At 34.4% G+C, this 9,477-nt stretch overlaps 1 protein-coding gene across 1 annotated transcript in view; it reads left to right on the top strand.

Annotated features, from left to right (window-relative positions):
* The first annotated feature begins 902 nt into the window (after positions 1 to 902).
* The window catches only part of LOC115453935 (diacylglycerol lipase-beta), a 79,040-nt gene continuing 70,465 nt past the window's right edge, over positions 903 to 9,477 (top strand). Inside the window, exon 1 of the mRNA XM_030182680.2 lies at positions 903 to 1,376. The gene's annotated coding sequence lies outside the window, so the exon portion shown is untranslated. The remainder of the gene's footprint in view (positions 1,377 to 9,477) is intronic.

Below are 9,477 nucleotides of genomic sequence, written 5' to 3'. Positions count from 1 at the left end.
CTTATTACGATCAATATACTGTCACAACGGCCTTAAACAATGATTAATTATTGAGTTATTAATACTAGTATTAATGGCTTTAATCAATCAATAACAGTTGACGCGGGATTGTACGAAGAAGAGTACTTATTGCCGGCCTTGATCTCCAAATCATTATGTAGCCAAAGCCTGAGCAATAATTTCTACTCTCCTTTTCGTTTAAACTTCTATCGTAATTATTCAATATATGATAACATATTGCTTATAATAGTGTCATATTTTGCGAATACCAAATTATCTATCTATTGATATATATTTCACACTCGTGTAGACAACAAAAAGGTTTTTAAAAGGAATAAATCTTGAATTTATGTTTTTGTATATAGGTGTGCTGTATCGAGTTCACTTCTATTGCAGAGTTCCAGTTTTCTTCTGCGAGCAAGCGGAAATAATTACATTAACTACAGCCATTTTCTACGTAAGTTTTTTGTTACGATTCCATATTAAAGTACAAAACAGAGTTTCGCCAACCATATTCAGTAATTTTATATGGAATCATTGTTTTGTATATTATGTATACTCGATACAACGATTTTAGTATTAACAAACATGGCTGACTAATTTGCATTGCGCCGGCTTTGAACGATGAAGAACAGGTTACATGTTGAAACACGCGTGTTGTGTCAATGGATTATGGTTATATCGATCTATAATTTTATTGAATTGGGAAAAGTTTGTGACGAAAATAGGCCAAGTGACGGCGAAAGTAAGTTATGCAGGCGACCGACCGCGCCACCACTGACAATTTCTAGGGCGCCATCGCGCGACTATGTTTTTGTTAGTAAGTGAAAGAGCGTCGGCAGTCGTCATCGCAGCCCACCTTGCGTTTTCGGTGTTGTCTGCTGAGCGCGTTACGCGAGTCGCGAGCGACGCCTCGGGCCACAGCCCGCAGTCTCTCGGTGCCCGTGCTGCATCGCCACGCGTCCACGTCTCGCACATTTGCGCACGCGCGTATAATTTGTACCGAACGCGGCTTCACATGCGCTTGACCAACGCGCTCCGTTATTCTAAAAGTTTTAAACTGTGCCGCGTCTATTACGATCTCGTGCTTTCTAAATAGCAAAAATAAAAAGTAACAACATAAATAACAAGTGGTTTTGAGTGACCGCGTCGCAAGTGGTAAGAGGCTGTGTTTGCACAAACCGAGCGAAAGCGGTCAAGCGTGTGCTAACTTGGAAGGAATTTGGCTGTGTAGGTGAAAACCCTTGCCGTGTCGCAATGAAAATAAGTGCTGAAGTGACGAAATCTGGTTTGTGAGGTGCTTTGCGTGCGTGCTCATGCCGCTGTTAAAAACGGGCACACGCGCTTATGTAAGCCTGCATTAACGCATAGAGCAAGTGAGTAATATCCAAGTAGTCAATAATTATACTGAATCCCAAAAGGTAATGCAAAATGGGTTGCAAAACTGTTATTTATGAACTGTTTTGATCACAATTGCTACCAGGGGCCTAGACTAGTGGTAGAGACACAATGAAGACAGTTGTCTACGACATGAAAGGGCCCGTGCGACCAAGCTAGTTCTCTGAACTAGAGTCGAATACAAGTGAAGTATTATCTTATTGTTGCGTTTTGTATGGCAAGTGACAATCCCGGTATATTCAGTGATGCAGGTCCAAGCACTCACTTTCCTCTCTGCTGCCTATGCGATTTTTTCATTCTTCTAGAGTTTTGGACGTCTAAAGGTGGCGTAGGTCACTTAAATATCAGGTGACCCATATGCTTGTTCACTATATGCTATACAAAAAAAAACTGACGCAAGTACAAGTTTTTTACTTTTAGGTTGCATAAACTTGACACTCCTTTGGCATACATGGACACTACTTCGTTCAACTTGAATCTATTACTTAATGGTATTTGCCCCTTGGCAAATTTCGTACTATGAAAAGTATTTTAGGAAACATTTAGCATTCGTAATATTATTTATTTATTTAATATTTGGGAAACAAACAGAAAATATCAAATATAAATAATTAAAGAATATGTTACAGAATCCAGCGAAGTTTCCACTAATAAATAACACAGGTATGGAAAGAGTGAACAATAACATTAATTAAAATACATTGACCTGCTTAGGTTTATACTTATTAGGTATTATTACTTAGGTATATATTATTTTCGGTTTCGTTCTCTAGAAAAAGACAAATGTGATACTTATCTATTAATCCATTTTGTTATATTTTTAATGTATCAATCTCTACAATTAACCTGCTATCTTAAAGGATTATTTAAACATTTAATTATGCATAGTTACAAGATATCCGTTATGTATAATTTAGTTTTGATGCCTTTCCTAAAAGTACATAAGTAATACATATTATTTTGGTGTAAGTAATGTCAAGATATATAGGTAGATTTACTAAAACTATTTTTATTTCCCGACACATAAAAGGGGGTAGTATAAGTTTAATGTGTATATGTACCTATTTGTCTCATTTTGGCACGGTAGCTCCCATCAAATGGACCGATTTTGATGCGGTTGTTTTTACATCTTCAGTTTCTCTGCGAAAACAAAAAAAGGTATATAAGTACTTACACCAATGATGGACACATGTCATTTAAATAATATAATATAATAAAACATATAAGTAGTTGATAATAATTATTATACACGGCCATTTTATTTATGTGAGTACTTTCATACTATTTATATAAAGAAACCGGTACACGACTACGAGCGAGTAGGTAATAATTTGAAATCCTTATGACACTCTTAAATAATTGCCTCATTCTTTCATGGCATTATATTATAATATGTATGCATATTATGACCGGAGATTCGGGAGATTGCAAGTTCGATTTTTATCTTTACATATTATAAAACAAAGTTCCCAGCCGCGTCTGAGTCTCTGAACGCGATAAACTCAAAAACTTTCGAACGGATTTCGATGAAATTCGGTATGGGGATAGTCGATTTATATTTTATGTACAGGTGACATTATGTTAAAACGGCGTATTATAAGAGGACGAGAGTGATGGGTGTTACTAAAGTAATTCTCACAAATAAAACGTAAAGATCTACAAGTCTTAAAAGTTATTTGTGGTATATCCGCATAACACCCTAACGTGACCACAAAGCGGAAACTATGACGCAACAATTGCATGCACATCAAGAGATGTTTGCTTCATCACGTATAAAAATAATAATGACACCAAGATAGTATAATTAAATAGCAGTGCTTTACGAAGTACCATTGTTTCCTTAATACAGTCAAATAATAGCACGCTTTTAATTTATTCTTTTTGATAAATGATAATTGATAACCTCTGTGACAATAAATATTTGTAAATTGTTATTTATAACAGTTTGTTAAATAATTCGGGGCAATTGAGTATGAGGCATGTTCCGGGGCATGAGAGCGTCTCGTTGGCTCCGTGCCGAGGTGATTTGTTTGCATTTGTTTACAAATATTGAAAGCACGGTCAGAAGGACATTTACACCATTACCTATATCAGGAAAAGCTTCAAAGAGGTTGTAAACAGCACGGAAGCACTAAACCGTTTCACAGGTTGTAAAATGTCATAAGCAAACGGCGCATTTTGGAGCTAATTAAAATATATAATATGGCGACGTAAGTTGTAAAGAGATGTATGTATTATATTAAACCGGCAGCATATAAATTAAGATATCTAATGTCGGAATAGTCTGATTAGTGTTTAAGACACGTGCTCAAGAAAAATAAATACGTTTATTTATCTATAATCTAATTTGTACAAAAGAAGCAAGATAGGTACGCAAAAATGAAAGCCAGCAGAAGTTGTATTCCTAATGCTATTTTACTTTTTGGTAAAGTTTTCTCCAGAATATGAATTGTATCATAACTTCGTACCTACAGTACAAATTTGTTTGTATAGAATTGTTGTAGGTTTACGTTACACTTAAATTATCATATGTTTTAATCGTAATCATTTATAAAATAAAATTAAGAATAAAAATAGTTTTAACCACCCATTCGCCGGTATTTACGCGCTACAAGTTTTTGCATATTCTGAACTTGAACAGTGTGTATAAAAACCTCAATTGACAGTGGTGTTGAATTTACACGTATCATTACGTCAATGTTCGGTTAAAAAGCATAGTAAATATGTGGCGCAACAAGAATTCTCGTGCTAAATCTTTATTGCGAATTCAATATTTATGACGGATTTATCATTTCGTTCGTTTCGTTATTGTGCGCGCATCGACGCACGGCGTGTTTATTTCTAGCATGGATCTTCAAAATGAATATAATCAACGAAATAAATCTTGGTTTCCGTCTTCGTCATAATATTTACACGCTTTAGCGGATAGTGATAGAGTATTTTTGTAATTATACAATATGATCGTTTTTCAATATCGTTGATCATATTGCAGTCCACTTTACAAAATACTTGGACCTAATTATATTGTGGGCCAGGTAATAATAATTAAATAATCTGGCCTCGGCCGTCCCTCTCTGTTAAAGTATATTTTTTGTGACCACAATTAAAAAACCTGTCTATTCATGGACACGAGAATCTTCATGCCTCTAGTTCGGCTCACACAATTCCGCCTAATCCATTAGTAATCTTTTACATTGCCAGGTACACAGCTGTATCTGTATTTATACAGATTTAAAATGTTAGATGTATTTTCTGATTTTGTACTAGAAGATGGCTTTTGCAAACGCAAATAGTAGTACTGCGAACTATAAAAAACAAAAGGTTACCGGAAATATGGATATTTTTTTTATGTTAAATAAACAAATAGTACATACTAGCAAGTTTACAGCACTATTTACCAATGGCGAAGGGTCCATATGACCCGAATCCTGCCAGCTTCCCTTACGTAATTGATGTAAAATGTTTTTATCTTTAGAATGATTTGCAGACCTCATTTATGCATATTATTAGGACGTTTCGGACAATTCACCCGTCGCCGTTGATATTTATATATAAAAACTTTAGTTTTAGGGTAAAATAAGGTCGCTGGTATCATCAATATAGAGATCTTTCATATTACAGATGATAATCCGTCTAATCAATATGGCAACACTGACCTTTTTTTGTTCCCTAGCGGATTGTCCATCCGGCTAGCAATGCATAAAGATATAAAATGTATTACAATAAAGAAGCAAGATTAAGTTCCCGGATAGCAGTTTAACCGCTAACATTGCACTTATCATTCGCCCGTTTTTAGTACAGCGGGACCCTCCGATATTATCACGGGTCATGAGCTATCTCACCGAACCCGGACCATCCTTAACCTCGGCATTTCGAAATATTTGTATGTAATTCTTTGTGAATTTATCGTTCGCTTTAACGGTGAAGGAAAACATCGTGAGGAAACCTGCACATCTGAGAAGTTCTCTATAGGAATTTCGAAGGTGTGTGAAGTCTACCAATCCGCACTAGGCCAGCGTGGTGGACTAAGGCCTAATCCCTCTCAGTAGTACAGGAGGCCCGTGCTCAGCAGTGGGCAAGTATATAATACAGGGCTGTTATTATTATTATTATTATTGTAGATACATATCTTATGAAGTTACTTAGCAAGTGAATCAAATGCATATGAAATATTTTTTAATTATTATATAATTAAAATTTATATTTTAAATAATAAAAAAAATACTTTTATCATTTAAATTTGTATCTGTTCCGTTCATTGCTAGTGACGCCACTGAATACATTTATTGAAATTATTTAAAATTGTATTAAGTAAGTGTTATTTACGTAAATTATGTAATTTTACGTAATGAGTGTAAAAAACTTACTTATACATAATTTTAATGAACCTTGATGGGTGTGCGAACTTCCGGGGGTCTAGAACCTTTTATTCTGTCCTTTCCTCTTACATGGGAATGTATGGATTGATTAAAATAAATGCTTATTGTATATATGATAAATTAAATAAATCTATATTTAGGAGTAAAACCAATGTGTAATTTTTCTGCAGTATTAACTTATAGACGACACTAATATTATGTGTAAAATTGAATAAACTTATGCAATGTACAAGTGGTATAAAAAAGTCAGAAAGTACGAACTACCTATTAAAGTATTCGGGATAAATGTGTACCTATATTATGCTATAAACTCTATTCATTCGTAATTAGTAATTGCATATCTACAAGGCACTCCTTATTATAGCCTTTAGGTAAATGTTTGTACTTCATAATTATTACATACATACATTATCATAATGCTATGCATCTCTAGGTAAACTCAACTTTTACTCGAAATGAAACCATTATTTATTAAATTTACAGTTGCTTACAAAAGAATAAACTATTTTCATTCAAGTACTAACGTTACAATCAGAAAGCGAGGAAAATATAAAAATAATTCGTGTTTCAATTGGGTTTCTCTTTTAAAATGAGAATGATTTATTTAAACGCACGAGTAAAATACGTTGTTACTTTTGAATTTATTTTCGATCGTGTGCTTCAAGATTTTACGGCCAAGACTGTGGCCACCACGCATAAAACGATGCAATGCGATATCGTAACTTCTAACATAAAAGCTAGCGACATGAGAACGCTAAAAATAGTAAAAGAAAAAACGATCCGTTAGAAGATACCTTCGGGCGATGTCAGACAGAAGCAAAGTACCTACTTCAAATGATTGCCTACCGGAACCAAATCATTACATTACACTTGGACATTCCTTATAATTTCAACAAACCGACATGTACCTACTCGTTCTAAAGTAGTGTGGTGTTGGTTTTGTATCATTTATTTGATCACCCACTCACAAATTGAGTCCCATGTAGTTTAGTAGGTACATTGTACCTGAGCCATCCAGTTTCCTAATGGTTCAAAACTGAGAACGAAAGAATCGGTGCCTAACGAATACCGCCTATGATAAAATAATTTTTTTTTAATATCACTAATCGTTTACAGCAGAAAGCTTAGAAACTGGATCAAAGAAATATAATATGTAGGAAGATAATGTACGTGCGTTATGTAGAAAATTTGCATTCGAACAGATTGGGCTATACAAATAAACAATTTAAATGGTGATTAACCTGAACAGTATTTTTCCCTTCTCCTAATCTTTAATTAAAGGCTGTCATTTTTTTTAACAAAACATTCATAAATAATGTGCTTTACCTACACAGGTATGTCGGTAGGGAATCACACATCACGCATCAGTTGTCATCCATTACATACAGCAGGCATACTTAACACACGAGCCGTAACGCCACATAACGTGTACTTACTGCCAGCTCCCACCTATATTATACCTTTTCAATGTTTGACTAGGCTGAATGTGGGCACAAATTACATTACGATGAGAACATATTAATACTAATCACTTATGGTCTATTCTTGGTTAATATTTTAAAGTATGGATATAATCAACTGAAGTGGAACAATATTTGCATATTGTATGTATTATGAAAATGTCTGGTTCGCTGTTCGGAACTAATGATAAAAGTGGATAACCTCCGTGAAAGAAATTTTAGATAATGATTAAGTATAAAAGTCGCATCCATTGTTCGAAAGTATTTGTAAGTATAAATATGCATTTGATGATTACCGAGAATTGTATTACATAATTATTACATAAATTCGCTGTTTATTATTTGAGCTAAAAGCGTCTTCAAAAGCGTTACCCTGGTAGTCCTTAATCTTTACTCTATCCTTTGCACGACTCTTAGAGACATCGAACGATGTTCGACCTATAACTTCATAACGATGAAAAGACACGCACAATGGTACAATCACAAATAATCACATCTGTCACGAGACACAGTTAACTGTATGATTGTGTAATGCACTATCGCTCTGTGTAAGTTTATATTGAGCTGTGTATTTACAGTATTGTTATGGCTACAAATTACAAGCTATAACGATACAACGCCCATTCCTGGTTGAAAACCATCAAAATTAAGATCATCTCTTTGTGAATACGGAGCAGTAAAACTAACAAAGAGAGAGACGGCGGTTTGCAAATCGATTGCAGCTCGACGTTTGGAATTGGACTTTCAAATTTTAAAGTTGGAAAGAAATGCGCAGCGGGACTGTTCAGACTTTAGACTCGCTTGTCGTATTATGTATATTTGTTTGTGTCTTAAAACTTTACGTTAATTTACCTTTAACCCATAAAGCAATGTTTATTCATATTTGTTTGACGTCATTGGTGTTTCCACTCACCTCTTGCATTCGCGACAGTAATAACTTATTCTGATTTTATTACATTTTAAACACGTATATCTTAATATGTTATATCGAAATAACTCATAATGAAAATAGGTGCGGAAGTTGCAAGAATTATGGTAGTGTATGGTCGTCTAATACGACCCAATATCCCGGTTGTAAGTAGCATACGCCTGCAGGACAATAACTGGATTCAAGTTTACTATTTTCCATTTTTCTGAGAACTGAAACTAGCTTAACGATTTTAATCGTAGTGTTAGATAAGTGCCATAGAGTAGTATTTAACGATTACGCTATTCAAGGAAAATTAAAGAATTAAAAATGTGCAGGTGTACAATAAAGCTATAATAAATTCATATTATAATTGACGGCGACATACATAAGCACTTAACATGCACATTAAACAATAGCCATTCGTGTAATTGAGGCCTGTATTATAAATTTATTTATTAACACATAACTTTATAAAAAGGCTTTATAAAAAGTAAGCGGGAATAAGCTTTATATAAACAATATAAAATACTATTGGCGGGGTACTCGCCAATAGTATTTTATATTGTTTATATAAAGTAAGTATGTTTTATTGTATGGAATATTAATACGTATATTATTATTATGTATAATAATTTAGTCAAAATTTTATTTATGGTACCCATTGACTGAGTTGGTGGTGTAGTTATATTGTGTACGCGGTACGAGTATGACTACTGCGCTTTGGTCCCTGGTTTGAGTCCCGGGTCGGGCCAAAACATTGTGACTGGGTTTTTCCACCTTGAAAATTATCCAGTCGCAGCTCAGAGTCGGGATGTTGGCGGTATGATACTCATAGTGCACAAGTGTATTGTGCACACTGTGTACTATAATATCTCCTGCGTACCTGGGTGATCTCCATTAAGATTGGCCGTGGTCAAAATTCGGCTTGGAAGGATGCTTTACCTATTGGTACCTTGTGCATAATATGATATGGTACGAGACGATGACCTTAATCATCGTCATTTCGATTAAATAAATACCTAGTAGTATTATTTGTGATACAATCTTTTATGAATCGCTTATACAAATGTTAGGGACAGCACAAACAATCCATATTGTGGCACGTATTATTTGCAGTCAATCAAAATATAAACTGCAAAAAATATTCTCTAATGAAGGAGAAGGAAACCTTCTGGCTAATAAATATTGTTTTTTTTTTGTAATCGTCTGTTATTTATAATAGTGTATCCCTGAGCAATGCCGATCCTTTTAAAAATAATTGTTGCGTGTTCAAAGTCATCTTAACTTCCCCATGGTGATATAACACACAGGTAATGAAATAATTAATGTA

Source organism: Manduca sexta, chromosome 17, assembly GCF_014839805.1.
Source record: "Manduca sexta isolate Smith_Timp_Sample1 chromosome 17, JHU_Msex_v1.0, whole genome shotgun sequence".
NCBI classification, from domain to species: domain Eukaryota; kingdom Metazoa; phylum Arthropoda; class Insecta; order Lepidoptera; family Sphingidae; genus Manduca; species Manduca sexta.
The sequence above is the reverse complement of the archived record's forward strand: the minus strand, read 5'-3'. Positions and strand labels throughout refer to the sequence as shown.